A 9,543-nucleotide genomic window follows, 5' to 3' on the forward strand; every position below is an offset into this window, starting at 1 on the left:
TTTGTTCCCCCCATTCTTTGCTGTCTCTATTATTTGTTATTGCTATCTTATCTGCCGAGACAGACAGACACATAGATAGAGCGATGAGCAGACAAACGAACAGACGGACCTACAACTAGCATGCAACATATGTATGTATGTGTTTACATAGAGTGCACAAGACCAGTGCTGCCATCCATTGCTTTGCATGTACCCACCGACAGAGGGAAGGAGGGACAAACATTGAAGTGGTAGACGGAAAATTCACACATAAATAAATCGTTTTATTACTTCGTTGAAGCAACAAACTAATCATTACATTTGTAATAAATAAAAAGAATTGTGGCTTTTTCCAAATAGAGGTCAATTGTATTTGGGGAAATCATTTCGTTTAAGTGTGTCAAAGAAAAAAAAATCAATTTTGAATATTTTCTAAAAAAAAAATGATAAAGTAAAAATTTCGATGAATGCTCTACTCAAACCAAAAGTCTTGAAGAGTTGTTAAAAATCAAGATTTACATCAGATTTTCAACTAAGGAACAGGGGCAAACTTCTCACATATCAATGAATGCAGTCCGATTCAAGTTTGAGCTCAATGAAAAGAGACCTCCTTTTGTAGCTGAGTCCGAAAGGGGTGCCGCAGTGCGACACCTCTTTGGAGAGAAGTTTTTACGTGGCATAGTACCTCAAAAATGTTGCCAGCATCGGAGGGGAAGACCACCGCTCCACCATAGTTTGGGGCTATACTTATTTCGTCATTCTGTTTGTAACTCCTCGAAATATTCGTCAAAGACCCCTGTTGTTGATCATCATGATCGATCTAGCCATGTCCGTCCGTCCGTCTGTCTGTTGAAAACTCGCAAACTTTCAAAGGATTATAGCTAGACGCTTGAAATTTGACACAAATACTTCTCATTAGGTAGGTCAGTTGGGATTGCTAATGGGCCATATCGGTCCATGTTTTGATATAGCTGCCATATAAACCGATCTTGGATTTTGACTACTTGAGCCACTAGAGCTAAATCGGAGCGTAGGTCAGTTGGGATTGCTAATGGGCCATATCGGTCCATGTTTTGATATAGCTGCCATATAAATCGATCTTGGATCTTGACTTCTTGAGCCACTAGAGCTAAATCGGTTAGGTTATTGACCTATTTCAACCATACTTAGCACAGTAGTTGAAACAAAACAGCTCATGCAAAATTTCAACCAAATCGGACAAAAATTGCGGCTTCCAGGGACTCAAGAAGTCAAACCGGGAGATCGGTTTATATGGGATATATATCAGGTTATAGACCGATTTAGACGATGTTAGGGCTCTAGAGATCAAATCGGGAAATCAGTTTATATGGGAGCTATATCAAGTTATAGACCTATTTGAACGGTACTTGGCACAGTTGTTGAGAGTCATAACAGAGAGCACTATGTACAAAATTTCAGCCAAAACGGACAAAAATAGCTGCTTGTAAGGGCTCAAGAAGTCAAATTGGGAAATCGATTTATATGGGAGCTATATCAGGTTCTTGACCGATTTGAACCGTACTCGCCAAAGTTGTTGGAAGTCGTAGCAGAACAAAATATGCAACATTTCAGCCAAATAGGACAAAAAAAGGCGACTTCCAGGGGCTCAAGAAGTCAAATCGGGAGATCGGTTTATATGGGGGCGATATCCGGTTATAGACCGAATTACACGGTATCGGGCACAGTAAGTTATAACGGAACACTATGTTAAAAAATTCAGCCAAATCGGATGAAAATGGAGGCTTCCGCCCCCACTCCCATATAGACCGATCTGGCGATAAGGGGTCTTAAGCCCATAAAAGCTTTATTTTTTATCCAATTTTACTGAAATTTGAAGCAGTGAGTAGTTTTAGGAAATTTTAGGAAAAATTTCATAGAAATTTTTATGAATATTTTGACTTTCGGCGCGAATGAAAGATACCAATCATAATCCAGCAAAATAATCGCACATGATCGAAACACTTTCATAATTTACTTCTTTCTGTTATGGAACAGTAGCTTACGCCTTGACCACTTTTCGATAAATCCTACACTCTTATTCTATAGTTAGAATATCCACTGTGACATATTTTTCCAATACCAGTCTATCCACATTACTTGGTAAGTGGTTTCATTCATAACATCTTTGTTGACACACTTGTTCATTTTAATTACCTCTCTAAAGGGTGGACAATGGGATGTCTGTCTATCTGGCTATCTGTCCATGCGTCTGCTCCCTTGACACACAATATATGGCATCTTATTATCAATTTTCACACCCAGTTGCGATTGTCTTCTTCCTCCGAAACGAGAAGAGACAAACGTCTTCCGACATTGTCACCGTGAAAATATTTACTTTAACAGCCTTCATTCATTGAAAACAATTAAATGAAAAAAAACATAAAGTATCGGAAAAAATAACAACAACAAAAATCAATAAAACAAAAATGTAAATGCAAATAATCGAGTAATTATTTGCTGTGTTTTCGCATTCTTGGCATCTTCATAGGAATGGTAGGCACTCTGCTTGCCATGTAGGTTGTTATAACAAATTCAATAAACAACATTGAATTTATAGCGACTGATTTTTTTTTTGTCCATACAGAGGTGAAACGAAAAGAGGTTGAACATACATGAGTTCCTGAACTATCAATGGAACGGAAGGCAATTTTATTGGTTTTTTTATAGCGAAAAAAGCGTAAGTGTTTTATTGTGATTATGGGTGCCTCTCTCATCGGTAAACAAACATTGTTGGCGACTGAGGTTTACGAAAGTCTCAGTTTTGTGGAGTGATGGAAACTGGGTCACACTGTCATCCATAATCAGGGAAAAGTTTCATAATAGCCCTTATGGCCACTTTACTGTCCGTATCATACCTCATGTATTTCGTGATCGCCCGAAACTCCGTCTGCAGGACCGTAACAGGGTCAGGCAGTCTAAAACAGATCTCAGTCCCTGGGTTCTCCATGTAAACCCCCAGGCCCACTCTATCCTCTATCTTTGATCCATCCGTGTAAAATGATCTTCTAGATGGCTATACTAGTTTTCCGTCAGTCCAAGACTGTGACGCTGGCAGCAGTGCCTCGCACTCGACCTCAAGTGTCGTCTCAGGTATCCGATGGAAAACCTCTTCCCTTCCATCCAGGTTTCCTATCGTGGCCTCGATTATACCGCGTTGGTATGAGCTGTTTCCAGGGCCGTATTATGGTCAGGCAGTCTAAAACAGATCTCAGTCTCTGGGTTCTCAATGTAGACCCCCAGGCCTATTCTGTCCTTTAGATTTGATCCATCCGTGTAACATAATCTTCCAGATGACAATGCTAGGGTTCCGTCAATCCAAGAGTGTTCCGTTGGCAGCAGTGCCTCGCATTCGATCTCAAGGTTCAGGTATCCAATCGGAAACCTCTTCCCTTTCTTCCTGGTTTCCTACCGTCGCCTCGATTATACCGCGATGGTATGAACTGTTCCCAGGGCCGTATTATGGTCAGGCAGTCTAAAACAGATCTCAGTCTCTGGGTTCTCAATGTAGACCCCCAGGCCTATTCTGTCCTTTAGATTTGATCCATCCGTGTAACATAATCTTCCAGATGACAATGCTAGGGTTCCGTCAATCCAAGAGTGTTCCGTTGGCAGCAGTGCCTCGCATTCGACCTCAAGGTTCAGGTATCCGATCGGAAAACATCTTCCCTTTCTTCCTGGTTTCCTATCGTCGCCTCGATTATACCACGAGGGTATGAGCTGCTCCCATCCTCAATCCATTATCCCATCGCCGCAGTGGCTGCCTTGCATTTAATCTGTATGTCTATGGGTCGGATATCTAGAATAGTCTCCAGTGCACTAGTGAGCTTGGTCCTCATCACACCGCCTATGCCACGACAACATGTTCTCTGCACCTGTTGTATGGTCCTTATGTTGCCCCTTTTCTCCATAGCAGTCCACCAAACTACTGAGGCTTAAGTAAATATTGGTCTAATTACGCTCCTGTAGAGCCAGTGGACTATTTTCGGATTCAGGCCCAATTTCGAGCCCGCCCGTCTACAGTGTTCCCCACATTTGTGAGCCTTCTCAGTAAGCAGTCAACCAAACTACTGAGGCGTAATTAAGTACTGGTCTAATCACGCTCCTGTAGAGCCAGTGGACTATTCTCGGATTCAGGCCCTATTTCGACCCTACGGCCCGTCTACAGTGTTCCCAACATTTGTGAGCCTTCTCAGAATGCTCCTAAATATGACACTTCAAATTTAGTTTCCTAGCCAAGATCATTCCTAAGTATATGACCTTGTCAGATAACGAAATCGTTCTATTGAGGAAAAGTGGTGCTTCCAATTTACTCACCTTCGTCTTCCTCGTGAACAGGCATATTTCAGTCTTCTCGGGGTAACATTGAGACCCATGGGTTTAGCCCAGTTATAAGCCATATACAAGACCCTTTCGGCCCTTCTGCATAGCTTGTTCGGATCCTTACCCCTTAGAAGTACTATAACATTGTCTGCGTAGCAGACGGGTTCAAATTCCTCCTCAGTCAGCGTAATAGGTTATTTATGGTGGTTAGCCATAGGAGTGGCGATAAAATGCCCCCTGTGGCACGCCTTGTGCCACTTTCACCCATATATTTTTCTCATGGGACACACAATTTCGGTCCTTCTGCATAGCTCGTTCGGATCCTTACCCCTTAGAAGTACTATAACATTGTCTGCGTAGCAGGCGAGTTCAAATCCCTCCTCAGTCAGCATCCGTAATAGGTCATTTATGGTGGTCACCCGTAGGAGTGGCGATAAAATGCCCCCCTGTGGCACGCCTTGTGCCACTTTCTCCCATGGGACACACAATTTATCCACCCGTTCCTTAGCCTATGGATTATCCAGTCTCTAAGGACCGCACCCGATGTTGGTCTAAGGATTGGATCAGTGTGTTGGTCCACATATTGTTAAAAGCCCGATCAATGTCAATGCATACCGCTAGTGTGTACGTTTTGGCAACGAAGGATTCTTCTATTCTATGCACAACCTCATGCAGGGCAGTGCCCACCGATCTTCCCTTGACATGGGCATGCTGTTTTTATGTGAGCAGCTCGCTGGATGTCCTACTCTTAGTCATGGTTCTAAGCGACTTGGTAAGAAGCGACTTGACTTCTTGAGTCTCTAGAGGGCGACAGGTATATCGGGCTATACCCTGATATAGCTGTCATATAAACCGATCATGAGACTTGACTTCTAGAGCCTCTAGAGGGCGCAATTATTATCCGATTTGAGTGAAATTTTGTGGTCTCCAACGTTCAGTTCGATTATGGTCCAAATCGAACTTTGACTTGATGACTTTGACTTTTATCCTTTGTTGGCCTAAAAAGAGATACCGCGCAAAGAACTCGACAATTGCGATTCATAATGGAGGGTATATAAGATTCGGCCCTGCCGAACTTGGCACGCTTTTACTTGCTTGATTTGGAACTACTATGTGCTCATTCTATACCAGTCTAAGTTTAAAGTTAGTCAACATTGGAATTTGATGTGCTATAGTCCCCATAAACCTTCTTCTCTATGGCATCAATCGTAGCGAAAATAATAATTAAATACATGTTAAAAGTTTTCGTCATTCCCATGAATTGCTCCCTATGTCTTCGCTGTCATATAAAAACAGTTTAGGTGGTTGATATCTACAATACAAAAATACAAGTTATTGAATGCAATATGTGTCAGTTCTAACGAACTTCACTTTGGTTTGTATCAATAGGGGAGGTAGGCTGTACGACTCAACATTAAGGTTGTGTATGTGTCGCAGCACTTGGGCGCTTGACACGAGTCTGCGAGACACACAACTGAGAGCACCTTAGAAGAGGCAGAAGGCAAGACTTTCGATCTCTCTGAGTGTGTATTGATTTTAGAGTTGCCAGAAGCATTTATATTTACTATTTTAGATTTTTTGGTACTCAGAACATGTAAAAGTGTGCAAAAAAAAATATTGGGAACCCACCACCATGGATTCTACTAAAAATTTATACAAAATCAATTTAGTTGAAAGGCATACATTTATTTGTTTATATGGGAGCTATATCAGGTTATAAACTGATTTGGACCGTACTTGGCACAGTTGCTGGAAGTCGTAACAGAACACCGCATGCAAAATTTCAGTCAAATCGGAAAAAATTGCGGCTTGTAAGGACTCAAGAAGTCAAATCGGGAGATCTGTTTACATGTGAGCTATGTCAGGTTATAGACTGATTTGCAGCCAAAAGGGGACACAAATTGCGGCTTGTTAGAGCTCAAGAAGTCAAATCGGGAGATCGGTTTATATGGGAGCTATATGAGGTCATAGACCGATTTGCACTGTACTTGGCACAGCTTTTGGAAGTCATAACAGAAACCCATGTGCAAAGTTTCATCCAAATCGGACAAAAATTGCGGCTTGTAAGTGCTCAAGTTAAATCAGGTTATGTACCGATTTCAACGTTCTTGGCACAGTAGTTGAAAATACTAACAAAACATTTCATGCTCAATTTCAGACAAATCGGACTAAAAATGCGGCTTGTAAGAGCTCAAGAAATTAAATCCGAAAATCGGTTTATAAGGGAACTATATCAGGTTATAGACCGATTTGAACCGTACTTGGTACAATTGTTGTGAGGCCGTCGTCCTATGTGCATCCTTATGATATCGAAAGCAATTCTAACCTACTTCTTACTTCCTTTCAGTATTAGCCTCGTCTTCTCACGATCTGGATCCCCATAGGATTTTCGCCGTCCTACCGACCGTTTCGCTGATCCATAGGGTTACATGCGCATTTGTCGCCCACGCGACGGGCTACGTGTACCCGGAAGGCTTAACCAAGATTATCGATGGCAGTTCTCTGGCTTTCACTGCCAAATCGTCTACTTTTCTTTCCCAGTTACTCTGCTATAGCCCGGCACCCAAATTGCGAATTGTGTCATCCTCATCTCTCCATCTCCTTCTTGTTATTGCACTTATGACCATTTTACTGTCAGTAAAGGTGTTCTCACTCGACGTTCTCGCGTTAACACCACACCACCTTACGCATTCATTGATCGCCCAGATCTGCGCCTATGGCCGTGTAACATGATCTCCCAGATGACATTACTAGGGTTCCATCAATCCAAGACAGTGCTATTGGCAGCAGTGCCTTGCACTCCAACTCAAGTGTCGTCTCAAATATCCGATCGGAAACATCTTTCATTCCTTCCAGGTTTCCTTTCTCCGCCTCTATTATACCTCGATGGTATAAGCTGCTCCCATCCTCAATCCATTCTCCCATCACCTTAAGTCTCATATTTAATCTGCATGTCAATAGGTACCCTAGTGGGCGTGGTCGTTATCGCTACCCCTATGCCAAGACAATATTTTCTCTGCACCCATTGTATTACGCTCACTTTTTCGCCATCGCAGTCCACCAAACTCCTCAGGCGTAAGTAAGTATCAGTCTAATTACGCTTCTGTAAGGCCAGGATTCAGGACCCATCTAGAGCCTACGGCCCGTCAACATAGGGCCCAGCATCTGTGACTTTACTCCTTGATCCCTTGGGAGCCACAATTGTCATCCGATTTGCCTGATATTTCGCACTTAGTGTTCTATTAGGACTTCCAACATCAGTAATAAGTGCGGTCGAAATTGGTGTATAATCTGATATAGCTCCCATATAAACCAACCTCCCGGAGAGTATTGACGGCCTCAAGAAGCTGATATTTTTGACTGATTCGACAGAAATTGTGTACGTAAAGTACACATGTGACCTTCAACTAAGTTTATTTTTGTAAATTTTTACTAGAATCCATGGTGATGGGTTCCTAGGATTCAGCAAAATCGAATTTAGCACGTTTTTACATTTAAATTCATTTTTATTTATTTAAAATTATTAAAAGTTTTATTTATCAATTTTCCCTATTTTCATACATTTTGCCTTAGTGCAATCTTAAGTCTCATATTTTTCAATCCCTTTAGTTTTGTCATTAAACTCTACAATGGCAACTCTGTTTGTCTTTGAGATTTTAGCATTGTCTTGTTATTTTCTTTAGCCAAAAGTGTTTTTATTTTAATTATCCCAAGTGTGTTAAACCCCCAAAGTTCGAAAGGTTGAGTGGTTCTTTGTCATGCCCCATGTAGGCATCCATGCAGACGGCAAGAGATCGTAAGTTTCGTTTGTTTTTTCTTTCTTTTGAAATCTCGCGAGCACACGTGAGAGTAAGGCCGTTGGGCGGCATCCAAAAAGATAGTTTTTGTTTTTGTTTTTGTTTTTGTTTTGCTTTAATTTTGGAGATCATGCCTTTGGCTTGCTCCGCTTCTCTGGGGGCTCTGTATGTTATGGCTGTGTGTGCAAGCAACATTTTTTTTTTTGTTTTGTTTTGGTTTTTGAGATTTGTCTTCTACCGAAATAAGACTCCGAATTGAACCAAAATAAATAAAAAATGGTCTCTGCTCTTGTCGCCTTGTCTATGTATGTGATTGGGGATATGTGTGTTGTTTCTTCTTTTTGACCATAAAGTTCAGCCAGAAGTTTCCCAGTTAACAAAATTTTTTTTCCGATTTCAGTACGATATCAAACTTGAAGTTTTACCAACATCGTCACTGAAAACTAGAGAAGTGGTTGTCATGTTTTCGGAACGATACGGCTAAAGGAAATCTAATATATTTATCGACATTTAGTCCCGATGTCGGAGCAAAATTCCAGAAAAATTCGGCTGGGAAAATTTATGCCGTACCAATTTAGGACCGAATTTGTAAACGATTTCGGAAAAATTTCTTGACGAATGTCTTACAACTGATCAAACAAAACAAAAACTCAAAAGCAACGGCTAACGGCACCGCACGCATTTCCATAAAAAAAACAAGTAAAAAGGCGTTAAGTTCGGCCGGGCCGAACTTTGGATACCCACCACCTCGAGTATATATGTAAACCAGCTTTCGTCAAAATCCGGTGAAAAATGCATACCTTATGCCCCATAGCAGTTATATCGAAATGTGTTCCGATTTGGACCAAATACTAATAAGTACCAGTAATTCTTCAATTGTGTATAACATCATATTGGTGTTTTTAGTAGCTATATCTAAAAATTAACCGATCTGAACGATAAACGACACGGATGTCGAAAAGCCTAACATAAGTCACTGTGTCAAATTTCAGTGAAATCGGATTATAAATGCGGCTTTTATGGAGCCAAGACTTTAAATCGAGAGATCGGTCTATATGGCAGCTATATCCAAAACTGGACCGATTTGGGCCAAATTAAAGAAGAACTTTTACACAACTCATTGTTCCATATTTTGGCAAACTCGGACAATAAATGCGCCCTTTATGGGCCCAAATCCTTAAATCGAGAGATCGGTCTATATGACAGCTATATCCCAATCTAGACCTATCTGGGCCATATTAAAGAAAGATAACGAAGGGCTTAACACAACCCACTCTCCCAAATTTTTGGCAAAATCTGACAATAAATGCGTCTTTTATGGGCCTAAGACACTAAAACGGCGGATCGGCCTATATGGCTGCTATATCCAAATCTAGACCGATGTGGGCCAAATTGAAGAAGGATGTCGAAAGCCCTAACACAACTC

This window comes from Stomoxys calcitrans, chromosome 5, assembly GCF_963082655.1.
Source record: "Stomoxys calcitrans chromosome 5, idStoCalc2.1, whole genome shotgun sequence".
NCBI lineage: Eukaryota > Metazoa > Arthropoda > Insecta > Diptera > Muscidae > Stomoxys > Stomoxys calcitrans.